General features: G+C 36.9%; 1 long non-coding RNA gene across 1 annotated transcript; it reads right to left on the bottom strand.

Moving 5' to 3' along the window:
- Window positions 1-3,803: 3,803 nt before the first annotated feature.
- On the bottom strand, window positions 3,804-9,850 carry LOC148872536 (uncharacterized). The gene is made up of 2 exons (XR_016107749.1): window positions 8,273-9,850; window positions 3,804-4,408 (listed from the first exon to the last, which is right to left on the bottom strand). It is a non-coding gene; the product is annotated as an uncharacterized LOC148872536 (long non-coding RNA).

Here is a 9,850-nt window from a genome sequence, read left to right on the forward strand (position 1 = left end):
AAGGTAAAATTCTACAACAGAAAATGTTTGTAACCATTGAATGCTATCTTGCTTCTAGAAAAACAAGATAGCATTACAAGTTACTGAATAGAGGCTAATAATATTTTAAATATAAGTTCTGTTTGTTAAAGGTTGTCCACAACCTTTTATATGGCACTAGGTATAAAGATGTCCACAACCAGAAGAATTCCTCCAAACGTTTTAAGGTTGTTATTCCTTTACTCCTATTTTAGTTTTAATCCATTCTATATAGAAAACTGCGGTAGTCCAAGTTAGGTCCATGGTGAGTGATATATAACAAATTGAAAACTCATCACAAGAGGTGTTGGGAGCTCTAGAATTATCACGTCACTGCACTTCTGACATGCCAAAGAGACTGCTGACAATGTTTGAAGTTGTTCAATCTCTTCAGTCCCTGAACTCTGACCCAAATTCCTATTTCTGTTTTTGGTAATGGCATATTTCTACACCCATTCAAACCCAACCAGGAATAAAAGCAGTTAAATCAGGGATTTCCCCTCTACCTTTGTAAATTGAACTCTAGTTTTTACTGTTCATTTTCCATTTTTTATGCTTTTGGGCATGGCTCCTTTCACAATCAATACTAGAAGATCCTTCTGGATCTTGATCAATAAAATTATTTACCGTATTGATGCAAATCATCATCTGCTATTTCCAAACTGCTGTTTGTTATGTAACACGATATGGTTGTATTGTATCTTCTTGAAGAAAAAGCGAGAGAGGTGAAGGAATGGTAGGATCCATCTAATGGACGCCAAAAATGTTGCGGAATGGGTGGTCGAATTTAAAAAATTTCCTACCTTCCTCCAACTGGGAATCGTATTCCCTCAATTTAGAATACCATATTCAAGGATCTTATTTGAACCATAATAGAACCAGATCTGAACCACAAGGTAAAAGAGGGGATTATACCTAATCCGGAGAAGCAGTATCTCCCAAAGTTGGTGTTCACGCCCAAAGAAGAAACCAAGATCCGCTCCTGCTGAAGATGACACAACTGTGGATGGAACGGAACCAGCAGGGTGTGTCCTACACACTGGATCCTTCGCAAGAATCCTCTGGAAACTCTGAATACCGAATCTTCTTCAGTCTTTCTTGCAGGACTGAAGTCAAGAACTGATTTCTTGACTTCCTATTGTTGCAAAGATCGAATCTTGCAATAGTGAATGGCGGTGGTAGGAGGAGAACTCCAGGGACGAAGATGGCTGAACTGCTTTTCTTCTCTCTGGAGTATGAATGAGATCTAATCTCAACTCGTAGGGAGTTTTCTTTCACCAAAACCCTAGTTCGAATTCTGATGTATTTTCTCTTGGATTTTCTCCTCCTTTCTTCTTGATTAAGAAACCTTCTAATTAGGGGTTATCCCAATCCAAATTTGTATTTGGATAGGGGATTATCTTAATCCTATCTACAGATTAAGTTAGTTTACTCCTGATCTTATCAAGAGGTTACCAGATTCAAATCTAATTTGAATTTGGTCTCCTAGAGTGGATAAGGTTAAAGGCCCAATCCTTTTACTAACATTAATCTCAGATTCGCCCCATAGATGGGTGATCATATCAGCCTAACTCGAAATGGGCTTTTGGCCCATTACATGCTCAGTGTTTAACTAGTTTCCAATCTGCTGCCTAGTTGGGCTTCTTTGTATGGTGTGGGACCCAAGCATTGATCTACACACCAGCCACATGGGTTCGGCCCAGCCTTTAATACAAGGCCCAGCCGAATTCACTGAAAGACTCAGTAAACCCCTAAGCCCATCATATGGACCCTATGGGCCCAACACTTACATTAAGTGGTCCCTGGGCCAAACCATCTTATAAAAACCCAGGGACTGTGGGCAGGTGCAAGATTAGCCCATCAGGTACTACCCTAAATGGTATTACACTTAACCTCTCAGCCCTTAATGATCAAACACTGCCCGACAAGAGAGGACCTCTCCCTCGGCTGCAAGGAACAGTGCCGCACTCTCCACTCACATGGATCCCGGGAATTAAAACCATTTGCAAACATTTTGAAACCGTGCATATATATATATATATATAAATATATTAATTTTGCAAAACAAAATTCCAACGATTGAAATCAACTGCCGACAGTTTGGTTTCCATCAGAGAGAGTGCCTTTCCCGATCATTACCCTTTGTCCGACAAATGGGCTGATCCTGTCACTATGATCACCCACTCAAATGAATTCTCAGACTGTCCCAACATACCCAGGTTTTGACTCCCATCTTAGGATCTCACTGATTGGCATATCAAAGACAGCCCGATCCGACACCTAATGAAATGTCATAATTGAGTCTAGGGGTCAGGTGTAACTTTCCAATTTTGCCCATCTGTCTCCAAGGTCCAGGGCAACACTGGAAATCTGGTCCGGTTAAAGGATTCAAGTAATTCCATACTGCATGTGCCTCGGGTCTTACCCTGGTGGCTGAGACAGGCCATCCCAACACTTGGTGGCACACCAGTATCAGCCTTGGCAGGATAAATCTCCCTAGACTTATCCAACGGCTATAAATATTTAAAACTAACACGAGTCTCTATAAGTGTCCAGTTTTAGGGTCTTACACAGAATTAAACCAAACAACATGAATCAAACATGCACTTTATTTATTTCCACTAAATAACAAAAGTACATCAAATCGGATTGAAGCTAAGGGCATACAAAACTGTTTAACAAGAGGGTGGCTTAAATAGAAAATTAGATGGGATCAAGACAACAATTTTTTTATGGGTTTTGATTAATTGTAATATAGATTGATGCAGTTCATGAAAACCTTTTCAGAATTGCTGTTTGTTAATCAATTTTTGAATGGATGCATTTTTTGAAGGACAAGACATGGAGGATGGTCAGAAAGAACAATAATTAGTGCATTTGAGAAAACACTATATTTGCTATTTTCATTCTAATCATGAGTAATTTGCTCCATTTTAACAATTCCTTTTGCCCCACTTGAAATGTTTCAAAGTATGTTCTATTTGAACACACCTTATGCATTCATGTTTAAAAGTTGCTCATAGTACACGAACAATCTCAGAACGTTGATCCTCACCATTCACTTGTCTACTAAGACTATTATCAAGAAAAGCTGCAGCCACTTAACATCAATCCACTGCTGTACTATGAAATGTGGATTTCTTGTAATCTTATAGGATTGATGGGGGCAGTCATGAACTAGATATTGGGAATCTGGTCCAGATCCAATAAATTAAATATGTCAATCATGAGCTTATTTGCTTAGTATAGGCTTCAAAATTGAAATTTCTCGCCCATGTGTCAAAGTTAACTGTATTTCTGTCCCATAGCACGTTTAAAGAAATCTGTAGAATGAGAATATGACTGAGAAAGAGAATACTGGATGACGATTGGTAATAAAGTGTTGTCTCACCAATGACAAATGGGATGGGATCTTGAACCGTTTACTTAGAGATCGATGAGTAATTCTTTATAAGCTTTCTTTTTCACCTTTTCGGTAGAAAATGATTCTTTAATCTTTGTAGACTTGGAAGGATAGAAAGGCAAGAAACAGTAGTTGATCATATAATACAAAAGCTGTCTTTGGCATCGGTGCGGGGAACACATAGGTTGGGTATGTGTGAGTTGTAAGCTCAGAAAACGGTGCTACCACATAGGCTGTTTTCTAGGAAAATAGTACAGGTTTTGTTTATTGCCACTGTATCAATGCTGTAGAGCCGTTTTCAGCATTGGTCATATTATTCAACGTTCAAAGTAATGCCATATCATTGCACCGCTGGCAGTAACGGACTGTTTTCCAATGTATGGTCTGAAGTAACATTTTTTTCTGAAAAAAACGACACCAAATAAGAGGCTATTTTCTGAAGTATACCGCTTTTTTTGATGTGACACCTATATGGCATCGTTTTCTCAGAAAACAGCATTGATGCCAAACACCACCTTGGTATAAGGGGATTGACCTGAGTACCATTACAGATGAGGGGACCACGACTAGACCAACTATGACTAAGTCGATTTGGTTCATTAAGTGCTGAATATTTCAGCACAAATAATGAATATTCTAGAAACTAGGCGAGTATTCTTAAACAAGAAACAAACATGAAAATATTCTAGAAACAAATTAGCCACATGCTCAAAGGATGCAAAATCATGTGATAACTAGTCTCTGGTTCCAATACGATTTCTAAGGAATTAGCTCAAAGGATGCAAAATCAAATTTTGAGCAAACATCGGAAGTCACTGTGATCTCCAACTCGGTCATTGCTATCTCCAACTTAAACCACAATCTCCAACTTGATAATCGTGATCTCCAATTCAGTTGCCACAGTCTCCAACTTTTCTCACTATGATCACTCACTCAGTTACCATGATCTCCAATTCAGTTGCCACCCCGTAATCGCATCCACCTTACCTATAATAACTTCGTTAATTGTCTAACTTTTTTGTACAGTCAAGAGACAGTTTAATGATTTAACTTTGTTCAATTGATATGATCGAATCAAAATAAAGTAAAAAAATGCAAACACACAAAATATCATGGTTATATAGCTAAAATCAAAATATCATTCCACCATGGTTCAAAGTATCGATAAGATACACATTTCAGCCATATCATACCGGTACTTAGAAACGGTCAAAACATATATTTTTTTTTAGTTTTTTTCCAAGTTTAGTTTTTAGGAAGCTTAAAACGTGTTTTTTATTATTAAAAAAATTGGGGGTCTAAAACACCTGGAAGCAGGCATTTCAGACCGTATTGTTTTCAAAAGATACGATACGGTATGCCCCGTATGCGTATCGTATCGATACTTTAAACCATTCATTCCACAACGCCACTATCAATGTATTTTATGGGTAAAATTCAAAAACCGTTGGCTCTTTCCTCCTTGAAACTTACTCTAGTCAAGAAGGGAAACAACATTCGACCATCGGAGGTTTTCTGGTGGAGAAGTGAGGCAACATTTCTAGTTTATGCACAGGGGAACTATTGCCAATGGTTGTTATTCACCAGCAAGGTTGGCTGAGAAATGTGTTAATCAAATTAAAGGCCACCTAATCTTTTACTCACATCTTGGATTTATGACATTGGTTTTCTAGTGAAATGCCAAATGATGAATTCTTGGTTTTGATTGCATATCAGAAATAAAACTAATTGTTACACCGTTCAACTTTTCCCCTGTTTTGCTTTTGGGTTTTATGTATTTATAGAAACTTTTGAATGCATCTTATTTTCTCAGACTGTCACACGAAATGACATTTATTGAATGTCTGATTTGGTTTTTGTGGGCTTCATCAAATTTGTGGTTTGGGATTTGATAAAGCATTATTCTGTTTGATCCCCAATTTCTTATCGGTTGGCTGATGGTTACTCATTTACAAGCCATCAATGATGTTAGTAACACCTTCAAAAGAAAATGTTAACAAGTTACAACACAATAGAGGGATTTATTTCTTGTCCTTAAGAGCATTGGTTATTTTTCCATGTGGTATTGATGAGAATACTTGCATCTGTTTGTGAAATGCAATCCTAATAGCAAGAGAAACGATAAAAAAAAGCTCTAGTGAGAAATTGTTCAAGTGGGGAAGTAGAGATATTGTAGAAAATGAAGAACAACTACTGGTCAAGAACAGTTGTCGGTAAAGAACAGTGGCTAGTGAAGAACAATTGCCAAAAAAAATGGGAAATATCATTTGATAAATGGAATATTTTGAATGATGGTGCCATTGCAAGTGTTTAGTGGTGTTAGGGTATAAACTCTATTCTTTTGCTTTGAAAAAAAGACCTATATAATCGCAAGAGTGTTGTTAATCGAATGAAAGCATTTTTACAATTTTAATATATTTTCAATGATGCCTTAATGATTTATTAGGGGTAATTTTGTAACTTTATACGTTTTCCATCTAGGTTAGTGATGGATGGAGGTTTCTATTGATTTTTTAAAAAGTTCAGGATAGTTATTTATTAAAATTAAACTACATGAGAGGTTTTTATGATTATGAGAAACTTAAGGGGAGGTTTCTGTATTTTACCTCTTCTTTTTATTTAGATAACCCACGGTCAACACTTTACTAGACAAGTTGTATACCATACCTGATGTAGGCACATGTGGCAAGACCCCACGTGGCATGGACCAGATAAGATTTTGGCCATCTATTCCTAACTACCTCCAACCACTCTATGGCAAGGTCAACTTTAAAAGGGGGGTGCCTAGCTTAAGGCAAAGCCATCTTCCTCATTCTTGCTCTCTTGCATTCCTCCTTTCAAGAGACATCGTCTAAGCTCTAAGGACCAAGATTTGAGCCCTCATCTCAAGTCTCAAGCCTAGCTCCACCCCTCTCTAAGCACCTGACTAACTTGACCGTCAGAGTCTCTACCCTTGGTGTAACACTCAAGGCCTCTGACGTGTGCTCTTCTCCTACTCATAGGTTGGACTCATCGGCCTCAGATATCAGTGAAATTACTTTGTTGCCCTCAGCCCCATCCTTGGCTAGGGATGGAAATTTTGCGAGAATTTTTGGGTATCCGACCCATCCCATCCCTAATAGGACCCGTTTATCAAGACCCTATAGGGTTTGAGAATTTAGATTAAAGCCATATAGGGTTTGGGATTTTAGATTAAAACCCTATAGGGTTTGGGGTGGGTTTGGGTTTTGACTTTAGGGTATTCGATACCTGATACCAAGGATACATAAATATAAAGCCATTATATTATATATCATGCACAATTTATAAATTTTAAGTACTAAGATAATTATTCTATCATTAATAGTTTATTTTTATAAATTTCTTGGGATTAAAATCATCATTTGATGTAAATTTGGATTTGATAGATTGCTTATTTCATTTATTTATAAAATGCTACTTTTAAATATTATTTCTTTTATTTTTTAGTTGGAATTGTTAATCATATATACGTATTGATTGTTTTGATGAACACAAAAGTTAATAAAATCTATTTTATTTCACTAAATAACATAAAAGGCGAGATGGATTAGTGGCTTAAAGTAGTGCTAAGAGATTTGTCGCTATTATTAATTGATCTGGGTTTAAGTCACATTAAGAAACTTTTTTTTTTAGTAGAAAACATTTGGTCAAGGGGTTTAATGGGTGGGACTGGTCAGGACGGGTTTAACGGGTTTGGGAAATTGAGAGGAAAAGTTAGACGGGTTTGGGACATGTTTGGAATCAGGGATACATAGGTATGTTCGGGAATGGGTAAGGCAATGGCATGGGTACCCTACCTGTTGCCATTCCTATCCTTAATGTCTTCTATCGAGAAACACTTAAGTGATAAAATCTTGCTATTTGACAAAACAACAATAAAACTTCGGAGCTAAATGATAACGGTTTTTTACATATCTTACAAAGTGATATTGAAAGTGTTTTTGAAAATAACTATATATAATTATTATTATTATTATATATTTTTTTCATGTACATTTTGAGTAAAGTCTAGCATCAAATATACTTGGTTAAAAATCTAAAGGCTCTAAAAATAAGAAACTTGTATTATCGAAGATGTCAGCATCACAATAACATCGATTTACCTATATATCATCAACAAGTAAGAGAAATTCCAGCCACTAATTCGAAGTTTAAAAGGTGCAACTGTCAGTAACAACATATGTAAAAGTGACTAAATCTCATGGCTTCGGTGCCAAAATGAAAAAAAATCAAGACCGATTTGGAACATTGAGTAAACCAAGAGTAGTTGATAACCAAAAGTCAACAAGGAAATATACAACTCTTGATATAAATAGTTAGACCACCGTCATCCTCCGTGATGATTAATTGAACATGTTCAGGGATGAGGTTTCTCTTGAACTACTTTAATTGTAATGGGAATAAGTTGTCAAATAAGCATAAGTACAATTCAACTCTTAATTTACAATCAATGAAAACCCCACAAGACGTAATTCTGTACAACCATGGACAACACAAAAATACAACATCAAGCTGATGGTGTAAATTATGAACAAGTTTAACAGAAGAGTATTCAAGCATCATATGCCTAATAAACTGGATATAAGATCATAATAAATGATACGAAACAATTTGAGACGAAGGGCAGTGAAAATTGGTGCTATTCCATGATGGACCATAAAAGGTGAATAACATTTGGAAATATTTATTTGGACATGAAATTAACTTACTGATAAATTCTTTTTTTTTTTTTTTGCAATAAGGTAAAATTAAAAGGCCTATCGATAGCAAAGTTGCAACAGAGAACATGAAAATATATTGATGAGAATTTGGAGTGTCGAATGTGTGTACCTTTGGAGTTGAAGAAAACATGAATGAATTGGAATTGGATGGAAATCCAAGACTATCGCATGTGTGTACCTTTGGAGTTGAAGATGATTTATGTCCCCCATTAAAATTTAGGACTACCATCTTAACTCCTCGATTTGAAGCACCGTGTCTACTCATAATGAATTGGAAATTGCTCCAATGGCATTAGTCAAAAAGAAAGAATCCCGTAAACAAAATAAAAAATATATACAAAAAGAAAAATAACAGATCTAATTAAGATACCACCGAATTTGGGATGGCTCCGCATATATCAACTACGACTTGGGAAGGCATTGGATCGGGTTGACCTCAAATTGTTTTTGAACGAGAACGATGCTACAAGAATGTGATATCTCAAATCCAAACAAAAGCACGATAAGGATAGGCTTCGGCAACGCCAACTTTTGTGAAAGAAGAAAAAAGAGGTCATAAGATCTGAGGGCTGGGAAAAGTCCCCCCCTCCCCCCTTAAAGCACTGTGGTGGATCTAAAATCAAGAGATTGAAGATAAAAAAAAATACATGGAGACGATACTAGAATCAAAACGTCTATCACAAAGCGATCCAACAACTTCTAGAAGTGGACTTAAAAACGAAGAAAAACAAAGAATTTGATCTAAGATACCAGCAATACGTTTTAGCTACAAATACCACGGAAGGCAAGATAGATACGCCATAACAGAGATTCTCAAAAGAAAAGAAAAAAAAAAACGGCATAAAAAATGATCACTAGGCAATCTAGCAACTTCCTAAGACCAAAATCAAAACATAGAAAACAGAGAAGTAGATTTATGATTAAAAATAAATGAAGAGAATAAAATAGGCAGAGGATGCATGATAATCGAATAGACAAGAAAAATGTGGAATTCATTCAGCAATGAACCAGGCATGTGCATCGGACTTTTGATGTTCCATTCTATGACGACGAAGCTATGCCTCTCCATTTGTTGAAGCAGGCAGTAGGGAAAGGAATGATCGAATAAGAAGAAGAAGAAGAAGAAGAAGAAAGGGAAAAAAAGATAGAGAGAGAGATTGTGATAAGGGTGGGAAGGGTTGTAGTAGTGAGATAGTGCTCTGTATTCAAATGGGGTCAAAGAGACGAATCTGATAGTGGCAGTGATGGTAAGGAAACAACAAACCAAGGGATGGGGAAGGTGTTCGAGAAGACTCCCACTACCGTGAACTTTTGTTGCCATTGTTAATGAAATTTGGGGAACTCCTACTAGATGCAGCTTTATCAACCAGGTTTCCATATTGGATCTGGTGTATCTAGAGTTCTCAATAGTGGTTATCGTAGGAGGTCGAAGGCTCGTGTTTGTTGAGTTGGGGTATGATGACGACAATCCTGCGGTCGTTGTCTAATGATGCCCAAGGAAGATGAAGGTAGACGGATGCCTTGTCATGACTGGAATCGATCGTGGGAAGTGGTGACAGGAGACCACATTGGCTTGTCGTCTTGATTACGGTGGCAAATAGGAGGTTAAAACAAGGTCCCTATAAATCTCTGCAAATCTTTCTTTCAACCACCATCCTTAACTCTCACCCGATGAAATTCTCGGAGA

This window comes from Nelumbo lutea, chromosome 2 (assembly GCF_056320005.1).
Source record: "Nelumbo lutea isolate HS-2025 chromosome 2, American lotus-T2T, whole genome shotgun sequence".
NCBI lineage: Eukaryota > Viridiplantae > Streptophyta > Magnoliopsida > Proteales > Nelumbonaceae > Nelumbo > Nelumbo lutea.